This window comes from Papaver somniferum, chromosome 10 (genome assembly GCF_003573695.1).
Source record: "Papaver somniferum cultivar HN1 chromosome 10, ASM357369v1, whole genome shotgun sequence".
NCBI classification, from domain to species: domain Eukaryota; kingdom Viridiplantae; phylum Streptophyta; class Magnoliopsida; order Ranunculales; family Papaveraceae; genus Papaver; species Papaver somniferum.
Window position 1 is genome coordinate 39,951,213 of NC_039367.1, and position 11,033 is coordinate 39,962,245.

Consider the following 11,033-nt stretch of genomic DNA (forward strand, 5'->3'; position numbering starts at 1 on the left):
GACAGACGTAAGATTTGTAACCTCCTTCAATTATGGATATCTTATACTAATATAAAGAAAGAGGGATTTCCTATTTAGTCCACTAAACCCGACCCGGGTTAGTGGCTAGTCCAGCGGGATTAAATATTTATCCTTTAGTACAAAAAGGTTTAAACATATGTAAAGTTACCAGGCTATCCTCACTCACGCTTTAACCGTTTCCTCCCACTACTTCCTTCTTTATTCTTCTCTACAACTTCTTCGTTCTTTCTTCTCGATCAACAGTAATGAAAACTGCAAAATCAAAACACCAAAAATAAACTAAAATATGATTAGGTTTAGAGCAAAAATAATCAAAATGAAAAATCAAATTTTCAAACCAACCAAACAAACTGAAATGTTAAAAAGGAAATCATCAAACAGACAAACAAAAAAATCAAACAAACTCATCAAACTGTACATATTGATCAATAATACATATTGAAAAAAGATTGAAGAAAACCCTATTTTACTAAAACCATGGAGAAATTTACATTTGGTGAATCCTGGTAAAAACAAGATCGAAGAATACAAAGAATACACAAATACCACAGTAGAAGAAGAGAGTACAAAGAAAAATAAAGAGTAGAAGATCCAATTGTACATAGATCAACAATACATATTGATATGTACCGAAGGAAAATATGTATTGAAGGAAAAAGTATGATTCAACAGTACATATTGATCTAACAGTACATGTTGATATGTACTCATGGAAACCATGTACTGAGGGGAAAAGAGCACAAAAGAAAAAAAGAGTAGATGATCCAACACTACATATTGATATGTACTAAAGAAAAATACGTACCCAAAGAAAAAGAGTGGATGATCCAACAATACATATCCAATAATACATATTGATATGTACTGAACAAAAACGTGTATTAATGGAAAAGTATATGATTCAATAGTACATATTGATACAACAATACATATTAATATTTACTCAAGGAAAATATGTACAGAAGAAAAAAAAAGTACAAAAGAAAAAAGAGTAGATGATCCAACAATACATGTTGATATGTACTGAAAGAAAATATGTATAAAAGGAAAATGTTGATGATTCAATATGTTCTGAATGAAAATATGTACAAAAAAAGAAAAACAATTGGGTTATTGTAGGATCGTACAAAATCTCCCAATCTTTTTTATACGAACCTAAAACCCAAAACAATTTGATCAAAGATAAAATTAACAAAAAATTGAAATCAAAACTAACCGGAGACGAAAGGAGTATTAATCTTCACTTTAGTAAACTAAATCATATCGTTTTGAATGGACTACCTTCGTTTTCAATGTTGAATAACAGATCCAGACGAGGAAATAGATTAAAAAGTTAAGAATCCCAATATTGATTAAATCCATATCTCTTTATTTTTTTTCTTCGCTGATCTATTAATGGAATGATATCTTGTTCTTCTTCTTCAATTGAATTATATCTTCTTCTTCTTTGTTCTCCTTCTTCATGAATCTGCTCTCGGTCTTCTTCTTCTTAATCGATTCAGATCTGAAAAATAAAAATAATATGCTTGACGTGTTTTTATGTTAGGTATTGATTGGACGGAGGGACAATTACGACATTTATGAAATACACATAAAACACCTTGCACGTATGCTGGACGAGAGAATAAAAAATCTGGTCCAAAAACATGTTTTTGGACCAGCGAGTAATTGTTTTCTGATGATGGACTACACAGTAACCGGTTCTTCTTATAGTGGATTAACTAGTAATTCCTAGATAAAGAAAAGAGGGTTTTTTGGACAGTGTCCACCCTATTTTACAGAAGTACCCTCGCTGATTTCTCCTATCGCAATTATGCAAGAAAGGGTAAAACAGTATCTTCACTTGACAATAGAAAAGGAGTTTCGTTTTCTCTTCGTTCTGTCTCCAACTGCTTTCTTCTGAAACCTCCGCCGTGGTTTCTGCTACATTTCCACCATGAAACAAGAACAAAAGCTACGACGAATATGAGACCTAACAGCAGATTTCAACCCAGGTCATTCGATTGTTAATCTTATTCTTCTTTAATTTTGACAATTTGAATCACCAATTTTTGACCTAAGTTTTGGCTTCTTATTTCAGCAACCATTGCAATTGCTTTCCATTCCTTATGCTACGGAACACTTGAGGCCTTAACATCACATTGCAACTCAGGTTATTCAAATCCCTAACTACAATCTAATTTATTCAAATTTTGGAATTCCAGTCACCGATTTTCGTAGAATATAAATCGGATACCAAAATTGAAATTCAAGTTACTCAACTGTTTTTGGTGATTCTTAATTCGGGTTTCCCTTTTCAGTTAGTTTCAAACCATATAAATTGAGTGTTGTTAATAAAATTCAGGAACAATCGCTTTCTAACTACACCATTCCTATTCACCTAATTTGGCCTCCAAATTTCAGTAACTATTGATTTCCCCGGCACATTTGAAGTTAGTCAAATCAAAATTTTCTTTCACTAAACCCCTCTCTTTTGTGGCAGAAATAAAATAAAAAACCCTCTTCGGTAGAAAAATGAATTGATGTTTGATTTCAAGTCGTTTCTCAATGTTTAGAACTTCAAACGTTTAATTTTTTTGGGTATGCCGTATTTTGAATTTCCTACCCGTAAATTGGATGACATTTTGTCGGTGTGTTAGTAGTTGAGTTTCAGATTCTTAACTCTAGAAATTAACTGCAAACCTGTTAGCAGGTTTGTTTGTTGGTCATATGGACAACGCACCTAAGGCATAAACACTTTAGTAGAGTATAAGTGAAGATTAACAAGGGACACAATTTCGGTATCCATCTGGACAGCTGGGCACCTAAGTTATATAAGTCAGACATATGACTGTCTCCAGTGTTCTCATATCTGCGGTGGTTCCCATTTACCAATAGGTAATAAATAATGTCCCTTCTTTTATTCTATCGTCACAGTATTGTCTTGAAATAGTAGTCTCAACAATGTATTGCGGCATTTTGAGTTCAACTTCTCAGTTGCTTAAATAATTCACCTTAAGTTGTTAGGTTTTGATGATTATAAATTTTTGGAAATTTCACACAGTAGTATTAGTGTAGTGTGAGGTCAGTACTATATTTGTGTTTTTACCATTTAATCTCTTTTCTTTTGATGTTGTATATACACATGGTGATAGTCAGTTTATGAAAATTCATCATTTTATAGTCCTATATGAAGTTAATTTCTGTACATCAAGTGATTCTTTTTTTCTTTTTACAGCAAGTCAATTTAGTAGAATACACATTTGCTTTATTGGGAAATAGGATTCAAAACAGACTTAGTTGTTCTATGAGCTATACCAGCTGGCGTATTAGGATTCTAAATTGTTTAATGGGGATGAAAATATAATGCACAGACATCCGTTGCCGCATATGTTATTTCACTCATCAATTTTGCAGTAGCATGTCATGATAAAATCTATCTATCTTCCAAATGAAGGTCGAATTAAGTTAACCCTTTTTTTTGCCGCTTCACAGGTCTTCGCGTCTGTAATGGAGTCACAACAATTGCAACCACGGATATTGTGTCTTCTTTATCCACGCCAAAGAAGGAAAGCCATGATTGAAGAGGAACAACACTGTGCTGTAAAGGAGAGAATACATGCTATGGTGAAATACACAAGGAACAACATCAGATTGTGCAAGACAAATAGAAAATGATGGCAGACAAATTTAATGTAGTTTGATTACCACAAGGAGGCCAATAAGCCTGCGCTAAAAAGAAATTCCCAAAAACAATGGTAAGGTTCTTTTTGTATCATGTTATCATGCTTTTGTAACGAGAACTGTATGTTTGGCTGGAAGCGATGATAATTTCTTTTTGTATCATATTATCGTGCATTTGTAATGAGAATCGTTGAGCATATGTTTATTTATTTTTCCAGAATTTTTCGTACAAAACTTTCAAGTGGCAGGCGCTTGCGTGTTATACTAGTATACATTGATAACCCTCATAATTAGTTCCTCACTAATTAAAAAAAAAAATAATATGCCAACACAAAAATCGTTACCAATTAAATGTCACAACTATGTAAAACTCATATGTTTACACTCATATTTTCTATTTAAAAATAAAAATAAAAAAATTGATTCATATCTTTTTAAATTTGCATTAGCCCGCCTTCGTCAACCTACAACAAATAACATCAGAATATTTGTGGTTACAACATGTAAAACCTTATTTCTTCCTTGAAATAAATTAATTGTCCTTTATCAACCAACATGTAAAACCTTATTTCTTCCTTGAAATAAATTAATTGTCCTTTATCAACCAACAGAAAACAAAGAACATTATGTCAAAAGTACAAAAATTCATTTTCATTTGACTCATTTTTATTTTTTTAGATATTATCGAAAAATAAAAACAAATACATACAATTGAGATATATCCAAATAATGAATCACCAAAACTTTTTACTTCAATCATAGGCCTAATTTAATTTAAGTGAAAAAATAAATACTACTTTCAAGCCATGAAGACTCGCAAGCTTAAATTCTTTGCAACCTTACAAATGAGACAACAATCTAGTTTGGAATCGCATTCCTCTTCAAAGATACACTGACGCTGAACCTCAATTTGTCATAAACCTTCCAGACTTTTTGGGTTTCCTCTGCATCTACTAAATTTGTTTTTTTTTTATCTTCTTAATCCTGATTATCTTTTCCTTCATAACAACACGAATACTGACCCATCACTATCACTAAATCCATTTTTATTCTCATGACTCACCTCCATCTTCTCAACTCCTCATTTGGTATAATGTTATGGAGAAGATTAAGAGATTCAGTAGATTTAAGGCAACAAGAAATACCTTCATCATTCTCGGCATTATTAAACGAAACCCGATTATCTCCATTTAACTGTTTCAATTTCTCTAAATCGGTCATTTTGTATCTCGGTCGCCTTGGTTGCTGGCCTTTTCAGAACTTACTTGATGTAGGAGATTATTTTCATTGTGTCAACTGTACCAGCTGACCCCTTTCTCCCGTGTCAACTATTATAGTTGATCCCTTCATACGTATCAACAATGATTGTTGATCCTTGGCGTGTGTTTTAAATTTACTTGCTTCGCAAGTCCTTTCTTTCCTAGTTTAGGTATAATTCCTTTTTCTTTTATTTAGTTGGATCTTGTGAACCTATTTAAAGGCTATGCCTTCTTGTTTAGAGATGCATTCTTTTAATCAATCAATTATCAATATTATTATCATCTTTATCAAACCCTAAAGTCTTGATCCTTGAATCAGATTTTATTAAGTTTCTGACGAAACTTAAACTCTGTTCTCATCCCCAGCAACTAGTTTGCTTTCACCTCTATAAATCATGATCTGTGCTACCCTAGTTGGTCTTCTTCGCTCCTTTTAGAAGTAATCTTTATAATAAGAACTGGTTCAAACGGAACCTCATTGAACTGTTTAAAACATTCCACAAAATCTTCAAATTGTGCTCTTGTGAATTGGTTTATCATTAATCTCTTGAGAAGCAAGCGAATTTTTGTCAACCTGATTTTCTTCTTCTTCATCAGGAAGAGATGTAGTCGAAACATCTTTAACATCCACAGATGATAACGAAACCTCTTGAATGGAAGATGAAACTTGTTTATCATGATTTCCTCTTTCTCTGCATAAGTAGCTTTTATTTCTTCCACGGGAACAACAACTTACAACTCTTTTGTGATAACTGAGGTAGCCGAAACAGCTACACAGAAGCATTAGAAGACGATGAATCTTCTTGAGTTGAAACAGGCAAAACAATCTTGAAATTTTCAACAGTCTTCGCGTTACCAATCAGTAGTTCAAGCTTTTTCAAATTCCGTTTTGCAGCTCTCATGTTAAGAAGAAATTGGTATGTTTTATCTGTATCTTCTTTGGCAAAATAGCTCTTTGTGAAATTGTAATCATATTCTCTAATACTTGTTGATATTTTTAGTTTAAGCTGCAGAAGATCTTCCATAGTTACTACTTCCATGATAAAAAACGAGAATAAGAAAACTTTTCTTTTATTGTTTTTTATAAGGGATAGGGTTTTGAGTTTGCGTAAGCGGGTTTAAGGATCTGTTTCTAGATAAAAATCTAAAAACGTTGTATCTGGTACCAACTAGTGTTCCTAATCTTAACGCTATTGTCAAGGCATCACCTTATGATGTTCAAGGAATAATACATGGCTTTGGATTTCAATTTCATGATGCTACTGTATATGTCTACTTTGATCTTGTTACTCATGGTGATATCAAAAAGAGACTGAATTTTGTCGGAAGACTTCGGAGAGATCATAATGTTCATGACGTGTTAAGTCTAGATATAGAGTTGCTTGTTTGTGGAGACATGTTTTTCAAGGTTGCTGATATAGCTACAAGGAACAGTTTGTTGTTACACGGAGTAGTTGAAAAAATAAGATATTCAACTGTATAGTTAGATATCTTAGTTCAGAAAAAGATGGTGCTCAGCTTCGTATCCAGACTGTCTATTCACAACCTCATACTAAGAATAGTGCCAGGATGGTTATAGGAATATTGGTATTCGGTCTTGACACATACATAAAACGCAAGTATGATGAGTTTAAAAAGAAATGTGTTCTAGCAGACGGTGATGTTGTTAAGAAGAGTTTTTCAAACTTTGTTAGAAGCTGTGCACGACAAGACTATATGTCGACAATGGATACTATGATGTATCAGGAAGACTACTCTTGTGAGACACACGTCAACAAGAAGTATACAATGGACAATTTAATAGTAACTGAATGTCCAGTTCCGCAAAATGAGTTTGTGAACACTAAATTAACTGAACAATTGGCGCAGCAAATGGTAAAACTTTTTACTATATCTGCCGGTACAATTTCATCATGGAGAGGTAAACTAATGGCAGCGTATTATTTCTTCCTTAATTTTGAAGTAAGGAACATGTATTTCTTGTGGAAAACATTTTGTTCTCGATTAGTTCCATATCTTTCGTCTCCAACATCATCCGATAATGGCTCGAGTCTTGGTAGTTACGGGCGCTTATTTGCGGATAACTTTCTTCGGGAAAAGTTTGAAATTCACCTGTCAAATGATGCACAAATGATTGATGTGCTCGAGACATGGAACAACAAAAGTTCTTATACATTTCTTGCTAGTAACTGCAGGGAAGTCTACGAGGTGGCATTCTTAAGCTCAACTGCCACTGGAAGATTAATATTAGGACTGTCAGCAAACCGCGATTTTCAGAAAGCTACATGGGAGCCTGGAGGGAAATTTTCCTTTATTGTGTTCGATAATGGTGAAAAGTTAGTTGTTAATACTTCCCACTTTGAACTCTCTGGCAAGTCTCAATGTCGTGCAGAGCTCAATAAAATTAGTACTGTTGCTACTGTTGGTACTTTTGCTTTGGATACATCACATACTATATGAACACCATTTCAGAAAAAGATCCTTTGAAAAGTAGTTTTACAGATTACCAAGTCTGCTTTATGGGTCCATATGGCAACAAAATTTCATATCCAAAACCACCGCGCTTGAAGTTTCTGAAGACCTTGAAAATGAGTGCTCCTGCATTTCCGGGGAGTAGGAAATTAGCTGCACTGAGTGATGTGCATATAGTGGATGCATGCTCCGATATTGAAAAGCATTTTATTGATGCTGAAAAATTTAAAATAGGCAGTCCTGAAGCTTATCAATCCTTTAAGGCCAACTTTGAAGACCGTAATGAGAAGTCATATCATAGTGGTGTTCTGTTTCCACAAGTCGGACGCAAGCAGACAACTTTCCTAGATTTTGCTTTTCCAGATAATTTTGTTGACTACTACGAAAAGGGAAAGGTAGTGCTTAGTTCTAATATAGATTATTTGGACTACATAACTTTGGAACGGGAGCAAGTATTCAAAGAAGATAACATCGACAAGGTTGAATCCATTGAATCCACTACAACTGAGATGATAATATTTGATTTGTCAGTATTCGAAGCAGAACATGAATTACCAAACTTTGGGTGGAGAAACAGTACATTGACAGGATTTATACTTGGAGTTATTATTGGAGCAGTTACGTTTTCAATCAAAGTTGATGGCCTAACTGGTTGTGAATGGTTTATTCTCAAAGAAGTGATCGTAGCTGCAAGATCATTACAAGGAGATAAACATCTTTCCAACGATGCTGAACTGATTTCATAACATTCATTTAAAGGCAAACAGATGTTGGTTTTCAAGTTTAATAGACAGTACTTTTGTACACTTCACACCATTCATGGATGTACGATACAACAAGGGGTTCGAAAAGTGGACTTCATATTTGATCGCGGAAAAATAACACGCACAACATACCATGATAAGCTGGATGATTTTCTCGACAAGGACGTGTTTTGGGTCAACCAAATGGAAAGAATGGAAAAGAATTTAGTAGTCACTACTAATGTGGGTGACACGAATACCGTATTCTTTTCGCTACTTACTACTGCTTCGTTAGTTGCGACTTTACTAGATTATACAGTTGATGCGAGGCGTTATATTGAAGACAGAAGATTTGGTTGGTGGATACTATTTCGAAACATAAATGTTGATACTGAAGCCAAAGAAGAATTTTTGGACCAGAGAAGGAAAGAGTCATTTGATTATGCTTTAAAAGGAGTAGCTCCAAAGTTGGAAGACACACATATACTCATGGAAGTAGTTGTTGTCATGATTTTCGTTACCAACACTAGTGACGTGACTTTTGTCTTTGATCGTGGGAGACTTAAGCACAACTTTTATCATGCTTTGAGACACATTTCTTGGATGTTTCGGTTTATGATCTCTAGAGCTACGAGTTTTGTGTTTGATCGTGGTAAGCCGGTAAAAGTGACATCTACATTTTTCATGGAGGAAAAGAACTCGTATTCATTGATGAAAGCTCGAAGTCTAGAGCAATATATGGAGAGAATGAAGTTCTTCTTATTAGCTAACTCGAGGGAGAGTTTCTTTCAAGAAGGGGGGACTGATGTAGGACATCTGCCTATTTTCATTTTGTCAACTGTACCAGTTGACCCCTTTCGCCCATGTCAACTATTATAGTTGATCCCTTCATACGTATCAACAATGATTGTTGATCCTTGGCGTGTGTTTTAAGTTTACTTGCTTTGCAAGTCCTTTCTTTCCTAGTTTAGGTAGAATTCATTTTTCTTTTCTTTAGTCGGTTCTTGTAAACCTATTTAAAGGCTATGCCTTCTTGTTTCGAGATACAATCTTTTAATCAATCAATTATCAATATTATTATTATATTTATCAAACCCTAAAGTCTTGATCCTAGAATCAGATTTTATTAAGTTTCTGACGAAACTTAAACTCTATTCTCATCCCGACAACTAGTTTGCTTTTACCTCTATCAATCCTGATTTGTGCTACACTATTACTCCACCAAGAAACATTACAAACAGGGGCATCATAATTGAGGTTAAAATTTAGGACATGCATTGCATAATTAGGGTTTGTACAACCCATATTTTTCCTAATTTAAGTAGACTGGAGACATATATAGTGATATATTTATGGCCGAAAGAAGGGCAGAGTAGACTTAAGGCTAAAAGCAATGCCTTGAACACGATCTAACTCGTCTTATCTTCCTCTCCACTACCGGTTTTATTCACTTGATTATACTCCCCATCCCCCTAATTATCCTCCCCACATACACTGATTATCCACCTATAATCACTAATTTACCATCACAAATTATTTCATTGAAATACTTACCAATTAAAACGACTGTTTTATGATTAACACATTATTAGAAAAACTAAAGGAGTACAGTGGAAGTTTGGAAACTCAAACAAACCAAATGTGCATGATGAGGGAAAGAAGTCAGGAGAGATCAAATAAGAAACCGCGGCTACGACAACTATACATCCAAGACTTTGTGATAAACAATGAGGCATATAAACACTTGGAATCTGTGAACTAAGATGAGATGAAATGAACGGTTCTCCTGCCAGAATTTAAACCTTGACACCCTCTGGAGATGTCTAACAAAGAGATAATGAAATTTATCGAGACTGCTGAAGAATATCGTGAGGAATTGAGACAATGATATCGACGAGAGAATATCGATGTTCCTTTGAGGAGGAAAATGAAGGAAAACCATACTTCATGCATCATCTGTACACGAAACTATTGATGATCCATGGAGAGAATGAGAGGATGAATTTGTGGCTTCGTCGAAACCATGCAATAGAGATGACCCCGGATAATACAAGAATAGAATCACCGGAGCATACGAATAATATACACATGACGATAGTGCCAGCGATCGAGGAAGAATTTATGGGAGGATGTAACTATATTTATTGCTCATCCGATAAAGATTTAGCATAAAAATCTGAATACAACATAAATTAGTATCAAAGACCACCAATCTTTGGGGATCGACTAAAAAACTATTATTTGAGGGAAAAATAAAATAATTTACCTAGCATTTCTATCCGAAATTATTATTTTACTCAATTGCAAGTGTAACCAAATTTATAATAATTTGGATAAAAAATATCTAAGATTTTCATAGCTACAGGTCTCATGAGTCAAAATAAGTCTTATCATAGTTTGTAGTATTTATTTAAATTATGACGACAAAAAGTTATTCCGTCTCATGCCGTGCCGTTACGACAAAAAGTATTTATTTAAAAATATCTAAGATTATTTTTAATATAAGACACACGGTGAAGTCTTCCATCTTATATGAAATTTAGTACCTTTTCCGCAAATTGTACCCTATTATTATCAATTTTGTTATTCTAACGGGTATTAGCAATTTTGTTATTGTGTACCCTATTATTAGCAATTTGTACAACAATGAACGATCGATAATCAAAGCTGAGTATTAAATGCACTGCACATGGTTACATCCGCGATGCTAACATCTCTTTTACATAAAAACAGATGTAATTAAAACCTCATTACAAAACTTTCATTCCGACTGATCATGACAAATGACAAAAGAAAAAACTAAAGAAACCAATACTGTTGAAAATAGAGAAAGGTCAAAGGAAATCAAGAATTTATTTTATTGGTGGCTCAAATC

The 11,033-nt window shown here is 34.0% G+C and overlaps 1 long non-coding RNA gene across 1 annotated transcript; it reads left to right on the forward strand.

Moving 5' to 3' along the window:
• Positions 1-1,910: 1,910 nt before the first annotated feature.
• LOC113319330 lies at positions 1,911-3,918 on the forward strand. The gene is made up of 4 exons (XR_003345368.1): positions 1,911-2,015; positions 2,102-2,173; positions 2,714-2,898; positions 3,496-3,918. It is a non-coding gene; the product is annotated as an uncharacterized LOC113319330 (long non-coding RNA).
• Positions 3,919-11,033: the final 7,115 nt, after the last annotated feature.